The sequence below is a fragment of the Lycium ferocissimum genome, chromosome 9 (assembly GCF_029784015.1).
Source record: "Lycium ferocissimum isolate CSIRO_LF1 chromosome 9, AGI_CSIRO_Lferr_CH_V1, whole genome shotgun sequence".
NCBI lineage: Eukaryota > Viridiplantae > Streptophyta > Magnoliopsida > Solanales > Solanaceae > Lycium > Lycium ferocissimum.
This window is the reverse complement of record NC_081350.1, coordinates 41,853,907-41,866,616: the sequence shown is the minus strand read 5'-3', so window position 1 is coordinate 41,866,616 and position 12,710 is coordinate 41,853,907.

Sequence of the window (12,710 nt, the reverse complement as noted above, 5' to 3'; positions counted from 1 at the left end):
CAGCTGTGTATTTTTTCCTTCTTTGTTTCACACGTGTATATATTTGCAAACTACCAAAAGAAATAAACTGATTTTTCATTTCCCCAAATCAACTATAGTTCATTATTTCTCTCTCTAAGTTTCAGCACTGTTTTCTTCTTCCTCCTTCTCAGAGCTTGGTGAAGCTATTTTGTATTCATCGATGGAGGTCTTGAATACTCTATCTTAATTCTAACATGGTATCAGAGCCGTAGAGGTTCGTGTTTTCCGCATCAAAATCTTCATTTTCTCAGCTCATCTTTTAATCTCATATTTTTTGTCAATTCGTTGTTAAAATCTCCAAATTGAAGTAATTTGTTGTTTCTCCTTGTTCTGTTCTTCGACCATTCAATTCGTCTTTGTATCTCAACTGTGCGTTTTGTTTTAATCCTTCGATTGATCGATTCAGTGTTATTCTTCGATTTTTTGTCGCATTCTGGTTGATATTTTTGAGTTTTGTTTTCCCTTTTCAATCGAGCACCACAGCTGTTTGATAAATTGTTACTTTAAATCATCTTATCGAGTAGTGTGAGCAAATATCCTCAAATTCAAACCTTCAAAACCAATTCACCATGGCACCTAATCCAGAACAAGGAAACGCAAGTCAAAACCAAAATCAGGAAACTATCGATTCAACCAATGCATTGTATATGCATCCATCAGAAATTGCAGGAAGCTCAATAATGCCAGTAGTGTTTGATGGTATTGGATATAAGTCTTGGAGGAGAGGAGTGCTTAGGGCACTTTCAGTGAAAAATAAACTAGGATTCATCAATGGAAAGGTAGAAAAGCCTGGTCCAGATTCACCTAACTTTGCACTAGGGCTGGGCATAAAATACCGAAAATCAAATTACCGAATCGAACCAGCTATTTCGGTAATTCGGTTTTCGGTTCGGTATTCGGGACTGAAATATAAAATTTAGTATTTCGGTATTCGGTATTTACAATTATACAGTTCGGTAATTCGGTAAATACCGAATACCGAAATTAATACCAATAAAGCCTAAAGGAGTAAAGGTTTAAAGGCCCATTGTAAATAAATTTCTAGTCCAGCCCAAACCCAATAGCCTACAGGAGTAAAAGTCTTAAATCTATACCCATTATCCATCGCCCATGCCATCAGTTCACTTAATCACTTCACACTAAATCCAATCCCTAAAAACCCCCCACCATCCACCAGTCTCCTTCTCTATTAATTCTCCTCATCTCCAACCATCCACTAGTCTCACCACTTTCACAGCTATCAGTTCTACTTCGCCTCAGCTCCAACTTCCAAGTCTTTTTTTCTTCAATACCCATCAGTTCTTCAATTTCGACCCACACACAAAAAATCCCTAATCTGGTAATCCCTATCACCTCGGCTCCAAGTCTCTTTTTCTTTAATTTCATTGTATTCTGATCTCCAAGCTTCTGTGGAGAAGATAAAGGAAGGCCAGCCATTGTCTCATATTTCTTGTTTTAACTCCATTGTTAGCTTTTGATTTAAATAGTTGACATTTTACTTTTCATTTAAATGATACTAATTAAAACAAAAATATGAGTAAATTATAAATGTTAAACATGTATTGAAATCGACAAGATAGAACCCTATCTTCACATCAATTTTAATTTCAACGGTTAAATCATAGAGATACATACTAGATCTTTGAGGTGGTCCTGAAAAAATGACATTTAAGTTAATTTTATATGGATATGTTACTTTTAATTAACTGTACCAATCTAGGAAGAGGATTGAAACTGCAAGTACAAAAACCATACATTCATACCAATTGAAGTTCAAAGCTAATTAATCTCGTGATTATAATCTTAAGAAAATATCAATATTCTCTGGCTGTCCTTCTTTAAAGCCTTGGTGTTTCAAACAAAAGGAACTGTTCGTTGAACCATACCATCTGTAATTTGAAAATTCACACTTGGTATCGCTATGTTTCAACTATTAGTTTTGGATTTCTTTCATTCGCAGAAATTGTTCGTTGAACTATCTCGTTTGTACTTCAGGCTCGTTTTGCGGTGAAAATATTGAAAATATCTCTTGCACATGATGAATGAATGCAGCTGCTAGCAAAAAAATGGTATTACCGAATACCGTGCCGAACCGATATTTGATTTACCGATTACTGAATTACCGAATCAAAGTTTGAAAGTTCGGTATTTGATATATACTTCCAATTACCAAATACCGAATTACCGAACCCGAACTTTAAAAATACCGAACCGAATACCGAACGCCCATCCCTACTTTGTATAATGGGAGAGATGTGATGATATGGTCACCTCATGGATCCTGAGTTCCTTGTCAAAGGACCTTGCAGATAGTACGCGGTGATGACAACAATGCGAGAGAGCTATGGGAAGAGTTGGAGGATAGGTATGACCAGACTAACGGGGCTAAACTTTACTAACTCCAACGAGAAATCAATGAACTAACTCAAGGGAATCTTGACATCACTGGTTACTACACCAGAGTTAAGAAGCTGTGGGAAGAACTCAGTACTCTAGATACTAACTCACAGTACACATGTTTGTGCACTTGTGGTGGAAAAGTCAAAATGCATAAGGCTGAGTAGGATAGGAGACTAATTCAGTTCCTTATGGGGCTGAATGAAGTGTATACAATGATGAGAGGTAGCATTTTGATGATGAGTCCATTGCCTACCATGGCTCAGGCTTTTTCCATTCTGTCACAAGAGGAGAAACAAAGAGAAGTTAAGCTCCATAACCACCTCGACATAGGTTCCACTTCACTCCATGTCAATGCTGTAAGCACCAGTACCAACTTCAGGACAAATTACAGTCCAAATCACAACTCTTACAACAACAACTCTTGCAGAAGCTCTGGGGGTAATAGACCTCCAAATAGATCAAATTTGTTTTGTGAGTATTGCAAGAAACCTGGACATACGAGGGATAAGTGCTACAAGCTACATGGCTTTTGTCACACCCTGATCTTATTAGGGTGTGATGGGCACCCGACCCTTACTTAGGGCCAAGCGAACCCTCGGACTCTTCCGTAAACGGAATCACGCCAAATTTTTTTTTTAAAACCAAATGAGATAAAATACATAGTAGATTTTTTTTCGTAGCCTTCAACTCGAACAAATCTATAATCATACAAAATTCGATATAACACGGACCAACATATCGGGCGACGGAGCCGCTTACAGATCGACAACCAATACCCACGTACGCCTGTCGCAAAGTCTCTAACATAACTCCGTAAATCATAACAAACAAACTCGACTTGGCGACCCCTCCGGAGAATGGAGCTTGCCATCTCTGCCGGAAAACCTTCTATAATAACTTCAAATGCAGTATGCACTGGGCGTGGCATGAAACGCGCCCCCCGAAGACAGGGGGTCATACGAAAAATGTGCACCGAGCATGTAAGGCATGCAATACAGTAAAACGAGAACCATAATCGAAAACAAACAGACTAAAAGATAAGTACATTAGTCAAAACACCGAACGCTTATTTTTCGGACACAAATCGGACATACTGTCTCATATGTCGGAAGGAGTACGGATGGTAAGTGAGTGGGAAGGCAGTACTAAAATGCTTATTTTACGATTACGGATCGCGTATCAGAGGTGCGAAAAATATAGAGCGCCGGGGGGATGTCACACGTTGGACGGAGTCTGCTTTGTCTGAACGTTAGAACGAGGTCATATATTGGACGGAATAACAAACGTACAGTATGCTAAGATGATATCATATACCGGGCGAAATACAGAACGTACAGAATGCTCAGATGATGTCTTATATCAGACGCAGACGTACGGGCCCTATATCGAAACGAGACCGTGGTAATCGAGTTAGGCGTACGGGCATTGTCGGACAGTTCGTAGTCGGATCGGACGTACGGTATACCGGACAGGTCCGTGAACGGAGCCGGACGTACGGCGATATATCGAATGATTCGTAATCAAATCGAGTATGGAGGCATAATAGGCAGAGCCTTATCAAAATCAGAGATGTAGAAGTCTGACGTACAAAATCGTCATCAGAGTCAGAAGTACAAAAAAATGCAGACCTTGTCCAGAATATCAAAATGCTTATTTTCAGACCATAGATTATGCATAACAGATCATATATTATCATAAGCATATGCTGATAACAGATCCCGGCCCTCCAGTGAGGGACGCGGTAATGAACCCGCCCTCTAGTACGGGACGCGGTGAACGTACGTATCATATGCCATCCCGGCCACCGTCCCCATATCATCGATCATAATATCATATACATAAACGCGAGCCCGGCCCGCCTATGAGGGACGCGCGGTGCGGCCGGAACCCGCACGATATAACCCGGCCCGGACGCGGGAACGGTACATATACGCAGGCACGCGCACGATAACGCATCCCGGCCGGGACGCGGTGAACGTATACATTGAGCCTTGCACGAGCAGAGTCGTGAGAAACCATATGCACATAAATCCAGACTCGATGAATACGTACACTTACCGACAGTCAAAAGCTCAGAAACGAATTTCGGGTTCTTCCAAATTAATATCGGGAAGTTATGAGCGTTTGAAATACAGAAACCTCTTCGGACTTTTTAAGCGATCCGAGATCGTACGTGGAAAACGTTAAGGCCTATAGAGCATACTCATATTAGAATACTCGGATCGACGACTCATATCCGAATACACATAGCGTAATACTTATATCGAATACTTATATCGAATATTTACATCGAATACTTATATCAAAATATTTAAATCGATCATTCGTATCGAAGCATTTATATCGGAATAGTCGAACCAGAATGCTCATATCCGAGTTACCAGTGACACTTATATCAAATTGAACAATAGTCAAAGGTTTCCTTAATTATCTTACGGAAATAAGACAAATAGAACAATACAATTAAATCTCGGGGACCGTGGGCCCACCTCGGGTCAAGTCGGGTAACGAACATAAAAACGTGGTCATTATGTGCCATTGGATCATCCTCGAAGATTTCAAGGCATTCCGCTTTCATTTTCAAAAGTTACGGACGTTTGAACATTTCTTTACAATAAAGCGTAAGTTATTTAGTTCAATTCTACCGAATGAAAAAGGGATAAATATAAGCTCGGATTTCGAGAGTAGAATCATCCCCGAGGCTCAAATCATAGCCTATTACATCTAGGACATGCCAAGAGAAAGAAAGGGTAAGCCTTACATACCTTTTCCGCTGCTTACGCCTCTCCAAATTCAAATCCCGTTTCGCCCAAGATCTACAAATGGTCATGTTTACCAATTGTCAATAGTAAGACTTTTAGAATTCAAATTTTTAATTCACTATTTGTCTACAGAAATTTGGGCAGCATCTCCCCTGTAAATTCGCCGCCCCGAGATTCTATCTCGGCCAACAATCTACGTAAAATCCGAGAATGAGACTCGGCCAACAGATCAACAATGACAATACCAATAATTACTCACAATAATCCAACCCACATACTAAACCACCCGAAACTTCTCAACTTTCCTAGAACAATATTTAACGCATTTCTTGCTTCCAAATTCATAACTTCCTCAACAATACACACATTAGCAACATTATACTCATAAATAGAGAAACGACACTAACATTATATTCGCTTCCAAATCAGCCCATAGCAATTCCAACATCAATTTAAGTTATCAAATTTCCATTTCCATCACAAATTACATAACCACATCAATTAACATACTATATAAAAGTTGTTCCATCATCTCTACACATTTTTATTCTAGATTCATAACCCATATTAAAACCATGCATTGCTAACATCATATTCATACAAACGTAAGGAAGCATACTAATATTACATTAACTTCTCCACCAATCTACAAACAATTTCCATTTCGTTCCAACCCTTTAAACCTTCATATAATATCATAGAATCCGCAACGACATCGACTAGAATATTACATGAAATCAACTCGTCATAGCTTACCACACAATAACATTCTTCGCCACAACAACTACACCCATATTTTCATAAATTTCCATCCTTTTCCATACATTGCAACAACAACTAACATACTACATAGAATTAATCCATTCTCTTCCAAATCACACTATGACCACACGACCACAACTACATATACACGGACAACTATTCAACATCCATATTTTCATAATTTTCATGAGTTTCATTCACTCCTACACGCCACAACATACACAACCATACATAACATATAAAAGAAGATTAAATTCTTACCCTTTTTCTTTAATTCCCCACTTGGCTAGCATGTTGATCTTGCAACAATAAATGTTCTACTTGTTCCAATGACCTCTTCTCCTTGCTAAAGGACCTTCCAATTAGTAGAGAATAATTTTGAGAAATTTTTCCAAGATTCTTGTTGCCTCCAAGCTTGGCCGAAATGGCCCTTTGTTTTTCTTCCAAAGTTTTTTTTTTTTTTTCTCTCCAACTCTCTTGCCTAAAATGAAGACTTCTCATATATATATATATATATATATATATATATATATATATATATATATATATATATATATATATCCTCCAAATCATGCCAGGCACATGCCCCTTCTCTAGAAATTTCTTTAATTTTCTTGAAATTAAAAGATGACTTAATTGTCATCATTTTTCATCCTTTTTCTTTCCTTTTTTTTTTTGTCACATGGCCAATATGGCCTCTTTGGAATTTTCACGAACCTTAGGTAAAATTTCCATTTTGCCCCCTCGACTTTTCTCAATATTACCACTTCGCCCCTAACCTTCCACATTATTTTCATTGGTCATTTTGCAAATTTCCCTTTTACCGTGGCCTTTCCAAATATTTTCATACTACCAATGCTCATAAATGATATCCCTAACAACTCGTACATTAAAATAACTCTTGAAAATGATCTTGTCCTTAACTTGCCACTCGCTTTCTCGAATTATCCGAATGCATGAAATACGGGATATAACAGCTTTCCTCATGATTTTAAGTTTACAAAGGGTAAGAACTCAGCATCAGCATCAAATGTATATGGAACACCTGAAGAAGTGTTAGGAAGAAATCTTGAGGGCAGCAACAAACAAGTTCCTGGGAAAGTCTTGACAAAGCAGCAGTATGATCAGTTGCTTATGCTACTAGAACATGTACAAGTGCAAGGAGGAAACTCAACTGGAAATTCAGTAAGAGAGGTTGCGTAAAAACATCACTGGAGGAGTTGTGAACTTTGCAGGTATTCTAGCTTGCCATTCCTCAATTACTGAGATTGGTAATCTTTCATGTAAGTGTGTAAAACTGTCTGCTGACTCTTGGATCATAGACTCTAGTGCTTCACACCACATGACTTATAACAAAATTGTCCTCATCAACATCAAAACCTTACCTTACCCCTTCCTAGTTACACTATCAAATGGATATAGGGTGAAAGTGACTAAAATTGGTGATGCACATCTTACTCTTACATTAACTTTGTACAAAGTCCTGTTTATCCCCAGTTTCAAGTTTAATTTGATTTCTGTACACTGTTTGGCTTTACAACTCAAAGGGATTGTTAGTTTTAGCAGTTCTTCCTGTCTTATGCAGGGCCCTTCACTGAAGAACGCTATGGAGATTGGTAGAGCAAGAAATGGGATATATTTTCTTTGTCCAAAGTGTCACAACAAATGCAGTCCTTCTCCTGTTCCTATTGGACCACACAAATTGCTTGCAGATTCAACTTTTGCCAGTTATGATAGACAAACTCTACATTCCCCTTCATTTTCATCTGTAAATTTGACTCACACCAGTAATAAGGAAACAAATCATGATGGGACAACATATGTAAATTCCACTGGTTCAATCAATAAGAGAGTTTGTTGTGATAATGTTGTTGTTTCAAACCCTAATAACAATCTTGCTTCTGATTTAAAATTTGATGACAATACTGCTTCTGCTTCTGTTTTTAGTTCTGCTAAAACTCTCATGTCATGCATATCCCATGGAGATAGTGTTGATCACTTGTGGCATAATAGACTAGGCCATGTGTCCTTTGTGAAAATGATGGGAATTCCCACCATACCAATAAAGTTCTCATCCAAACAACCTTTTATGTGTACTGTTTGTCCCATGGCTAGGCAAGCAAGACTACCATTTCCACCCAAAACCACAAACTCTTCTAATGAAATCTTTGATTTACTTCGCTTAGATATGTGGGGACCATATCATGTGCCCACTCATGACAATTACAAATACTTTCTAACCATAGTTGATGACTTCAGTAGATCAACATGGACTCAACTACTCAGTTGCAAAAGTAACACCTTACAGACCTTGAAAGCTTTCATTACCTTAGTAGAGAATCAGTTTAGAACCACAGTCAAATCAATCAGAACTGACAATGGATCAGAATTCACCAACAATGAAACCATAATTTTCCTTCAAGAAAAAGGGATCATACATCATAAAACATGCCCATACACACCACAACAAAATGGTGTGGTGGAGAGAAAACACAAACACCTAGTAGAGATTGCAAGAGCATTGTTATACCAGTCTAGACTTCCAATAAAGTATTGGGGAGAATGCATCTTGACATCAACCTTCCTGATAAATAGACTTCCAAGTACTATCCTCAAGAATAAAAGCCCTTTTGGAACCCTGTATCAGAAACAACGTACATATTCACACATCAGGTCATTTAGTTGCCTTTGCTTCCCTAGCACTTCGAAAACTCATCTAGACAAGTTTGAACCAAGATCAACTCCTCACATCTTTGTTGGAAATCCATTCAACACAAAAGGGTACAAGGTACTGGATCTGAATACCAAGAGGATACATATTTCTAGGGATGTGTCATTCTATGAGAACATTTTTCCTTTTGCAGTTTCTTTTCTTGATTCTAATTTTAGTAGTGTCCTGAGAAATGTAACACTCAACTCTGGTTTGTTTGATTCTACTCTAAATGATTTTAGCAAATGCTATGGGTTGGATGATGCAGTTCCTGATGAAGTCACAAACACTAACACCATTACACCACTACACCAGTCCTCACCACCCCAAGCACATGACACTACTCACCCTGAACAACCTAACAGTCCTGCAACTTCTAGTTTTGAACCATCCGAACAACACACAGTACCACCATCCTTATATCCTCCCACAACTCAACTTCAACCTCAAGACCCAGCCCCTAGGAGAACCAATAGGATTCATACCATACCAAACTTTCTAAGAGAATACAACTACTCCTTACCTGTATTACAGCCTCAAACGCCATCAACCAACTTGCACACAAATTCACTTGACACTAATCACCATATATCTCTTGCCAGTTTCACTTCTGATAGTCAGCAGTTAGTTGAACATGTTTCTCATGATTGTGAGCCTCGCTCATATGAGAAGGCAATTATGGATCCTGCTTGGCAAGCAACCATGACACTAGAATTTGAAGCACTATATGTTAATATCACTTGGGGTTTAGTTCAGTTGCCTGCAGGAAAAAGAGCAATAGGGTGCAGGTGGGTTTACAAAATAAAGCATAAAGTTGATGGGACAATAGAAAGGTACAAGGCCAGATTAGTGGTGAAAGAATACACACAGCAAGCTAGAGTAGATTATACTGAGACTTTCTCCCCAGTGGTCAAAATGACTGCTGTTAGAACCTTGATTAGCTTAGCAGTAAAGAAGGGGTGGAACCTTTATCAATTGGATGTGAATAATGCATTTTTGCATGGTGATCTTCATGAGGATGTCTATATGAATGTCCCTCAAGGGTTGTTGGTCAACAAGGGTCTAGTTTGCAAGCTAAGAAAATAATTATATGGTTTGAAACAGGCCAGCAGACAGTGGTATGACAAACTGACACAAGCTTTGTGTTCAAGAGGATATTCACATTCAAACAGTGACTATTCCTTATTCTTCAGGAAAAATGGATCTTCAATAGTTTTTGTTGCAGTGTATGTTGATGATGTGATCCTGACTGGGACTGATCTGGGAGAGATTACTTTTTTGAAATCATTTCTACATGATCATTTCAAGATCAAGGATTTGGGAAAATTGAATTACTTCTTGGGACTTGAAATACTCTATAGAGAGGATGGTGTGCTTATCTCCCAAAGGAAGTTTACCATGGATTTACTCAAGGAATTTGAGTGCAATGAATGCAAGCCTGTTCCCTCACCACTTGATCCCATTGTTAAGCTCAAATCTGGTGAGGGGCAGCTTTTAAGTGATCCTACATTCTACAGGAAACTTGTAGGAAAGCTTAACTTCTTGACTAACACAAGACTGGACATTGTATTTAGTGTGCAACACTTAAGTCAATTTTTACAGACACCAAGAGAGCCTCACCTTAAAGCAGTATTTTTTCCTTCTTTCCATGTTGAAATACGATTTTTCATTTGGAAAGGTGATCTCTCTCAAGGCATTTTCCTCTCAAAGTTAATCCACGGAGGTCTCGTACCATTACTGCCTTCTGTTTATATATATATATATATATATATATATATATATATATATATATATATATATATATATATATATATATGATTCAGATTGGGCGCATGCCCCTTGATTCAAGTATATATATTATAAGATCAGTGAGTGGTTATGTCATCTTGATGGGAAACAACCCAATCAGTTGGAAATCCAAGAAACAAACAACAGTGTCTTTGTCCTCAGCAGAAGTAGAGTATAGAGCCATTAGGAAGGTAGTGGGTGAATTGGTTTAGTTGCCAGGGGGAGAGAGGTTCACACAAGTGTTTTGACTAGATCGTTTAGTTTTGCAACCCGCCTATCTCGTCATATATATATATATATATATATTGTGATAGTCAATTTCTTTCAAATCTTGACGTAATGTATTTAGTCATATATCCCAATTCATATTACGTTTAACCCAAAGGTTCCATGAGAGGACAAAACACTTAAGTTGCGCAAGAGGATTGCCACTTTGTTCGAGATAAACTTCAAGAGGGACTTATTGTGCTTCGCCACATTTCTACTGATGATCAGCTTGCAGATGTCTTGACCAAGGCTTTGTCAGGACCTAAACACTCTAATACGCTGCACAAGTTGGCAGTAAGCATCTCCCTTCTAACTTGAGGGAGGGAGGGGGGGATTGTTGAGATTATATGATAATTAGCTTATAATCATTAGCTTGTAATTAGTTAGAATAATGAGTGGTTAATGAGTTAGTTGAAAGGTAGTGGTAGCAGTTTTGTAAATGATGAGTGAAAGGCTGTTAAGTTAGTTAGGCCAGTTGTGTATTTTTTCCTTCTTTGTTTCACACGTGTATGTATTTACAAACTACCGTAAGAAATAAACTGATTTTTCATTTCCCCAAATCACCTATAGTTCATTATTTCTCTCTCTAATTAGTTTCAGCACTGTTTTCTTCTTCCTCCTTCTCAGAGCTTGGTGAAGCTATTGTGTATTCATCAATGGAGGTCTCGAATACTCTATCTCAATTCTAACAGCTTTTACGCAAACGCTATATATATATATATATATATATATTAAGAAATTTACTAAATGTCTATAAATATTTGACTATGAACCATTTACCATTAAATAGTAAGTTGAGACCATTATAACTAGGAACCATAAACTTCAAACTCCAAATCCCCCTTTAATTTGCCTCTGCACTTGATGACAATTATTTCAAACTTAATGTCTAACAGTTTAAGTACTTACTCAAGTATATATATATATATATATATTAGAGATAAGGGTCAAAAACACACCTCAATTTTTTTTTGAGTTTCATACCTAAACTATTAGAAGGTTGAGAAAACTACCTAAACTATCACTATCTAGTTTGTAAAACATACCTCAAATTATTCTTGAAAGACATGTGATCTACACTCTTCATTTTATATAAAAATGTTGCCAAGTGTTGTCCATGTGGATAAATAATGTCACAATGGCACCTATATGGAAATTTAAAAAAAAAAAAATTATTTGTTTTAAAAAACAGACTGAAAAATAATAATTTTTGTCAAAAAATATCAAAAATTATAGAAAATATAAAAAAAATAGTTTAAAAAATGGAAAAGTTATTTTTTTATTAAAAAAAAATGAAAACTGATTATTTAGTTTTCACATTTTAAAAAAAAATCAACTTTTCTATTTTTTAAATCATTTTTTTCTGATTTTCTAAATTTTTTGATTTTTTTTTTTAATATCCAGATTTTAAAAAAAATACCATTTTTTTAATAAAAAAATACATTATTTTTTAATTTCCATGTAGGTGCCTCATAGCATCACTTATGCCATGTGGACAATTTTTTTGAGAAAATTTCAGCTTCACTTGCCTTTTGGAGAGTGAGTTCACACATTTAGTTGGTGTGTGCTTTGAAACTGATAGTGATAGTTTAGGTAGTTTTTCTCAACCTTTCCGATAATTTAGATAGAAACCGAAAAGAAAGTGATAGTTATGGTGTGACCCTGTATGTCACACATATATATATATATATATATATATATATATATATATATATATATATATATATATATATATATATATATATAAGGTGATATCATAGTCAATTTCTTTCAAATCTTGACGTAATGTATTAGTAGGTCATATATCCCAATTCCTGAGTTCAGGTCCACCTGACTACTGTTACTATCAAGTTATCAAATAATTGAGCTGCATGCACGCTCATCCTCGTTATATATACCATCAAATTGGACTTCTTGTAGTTCCTAACTCTCAGCGTGTGGACTCGAGGAAAGACAAGTTGGAATATCACAAGAATTCTCCTACTACTCTTTTCATCTAG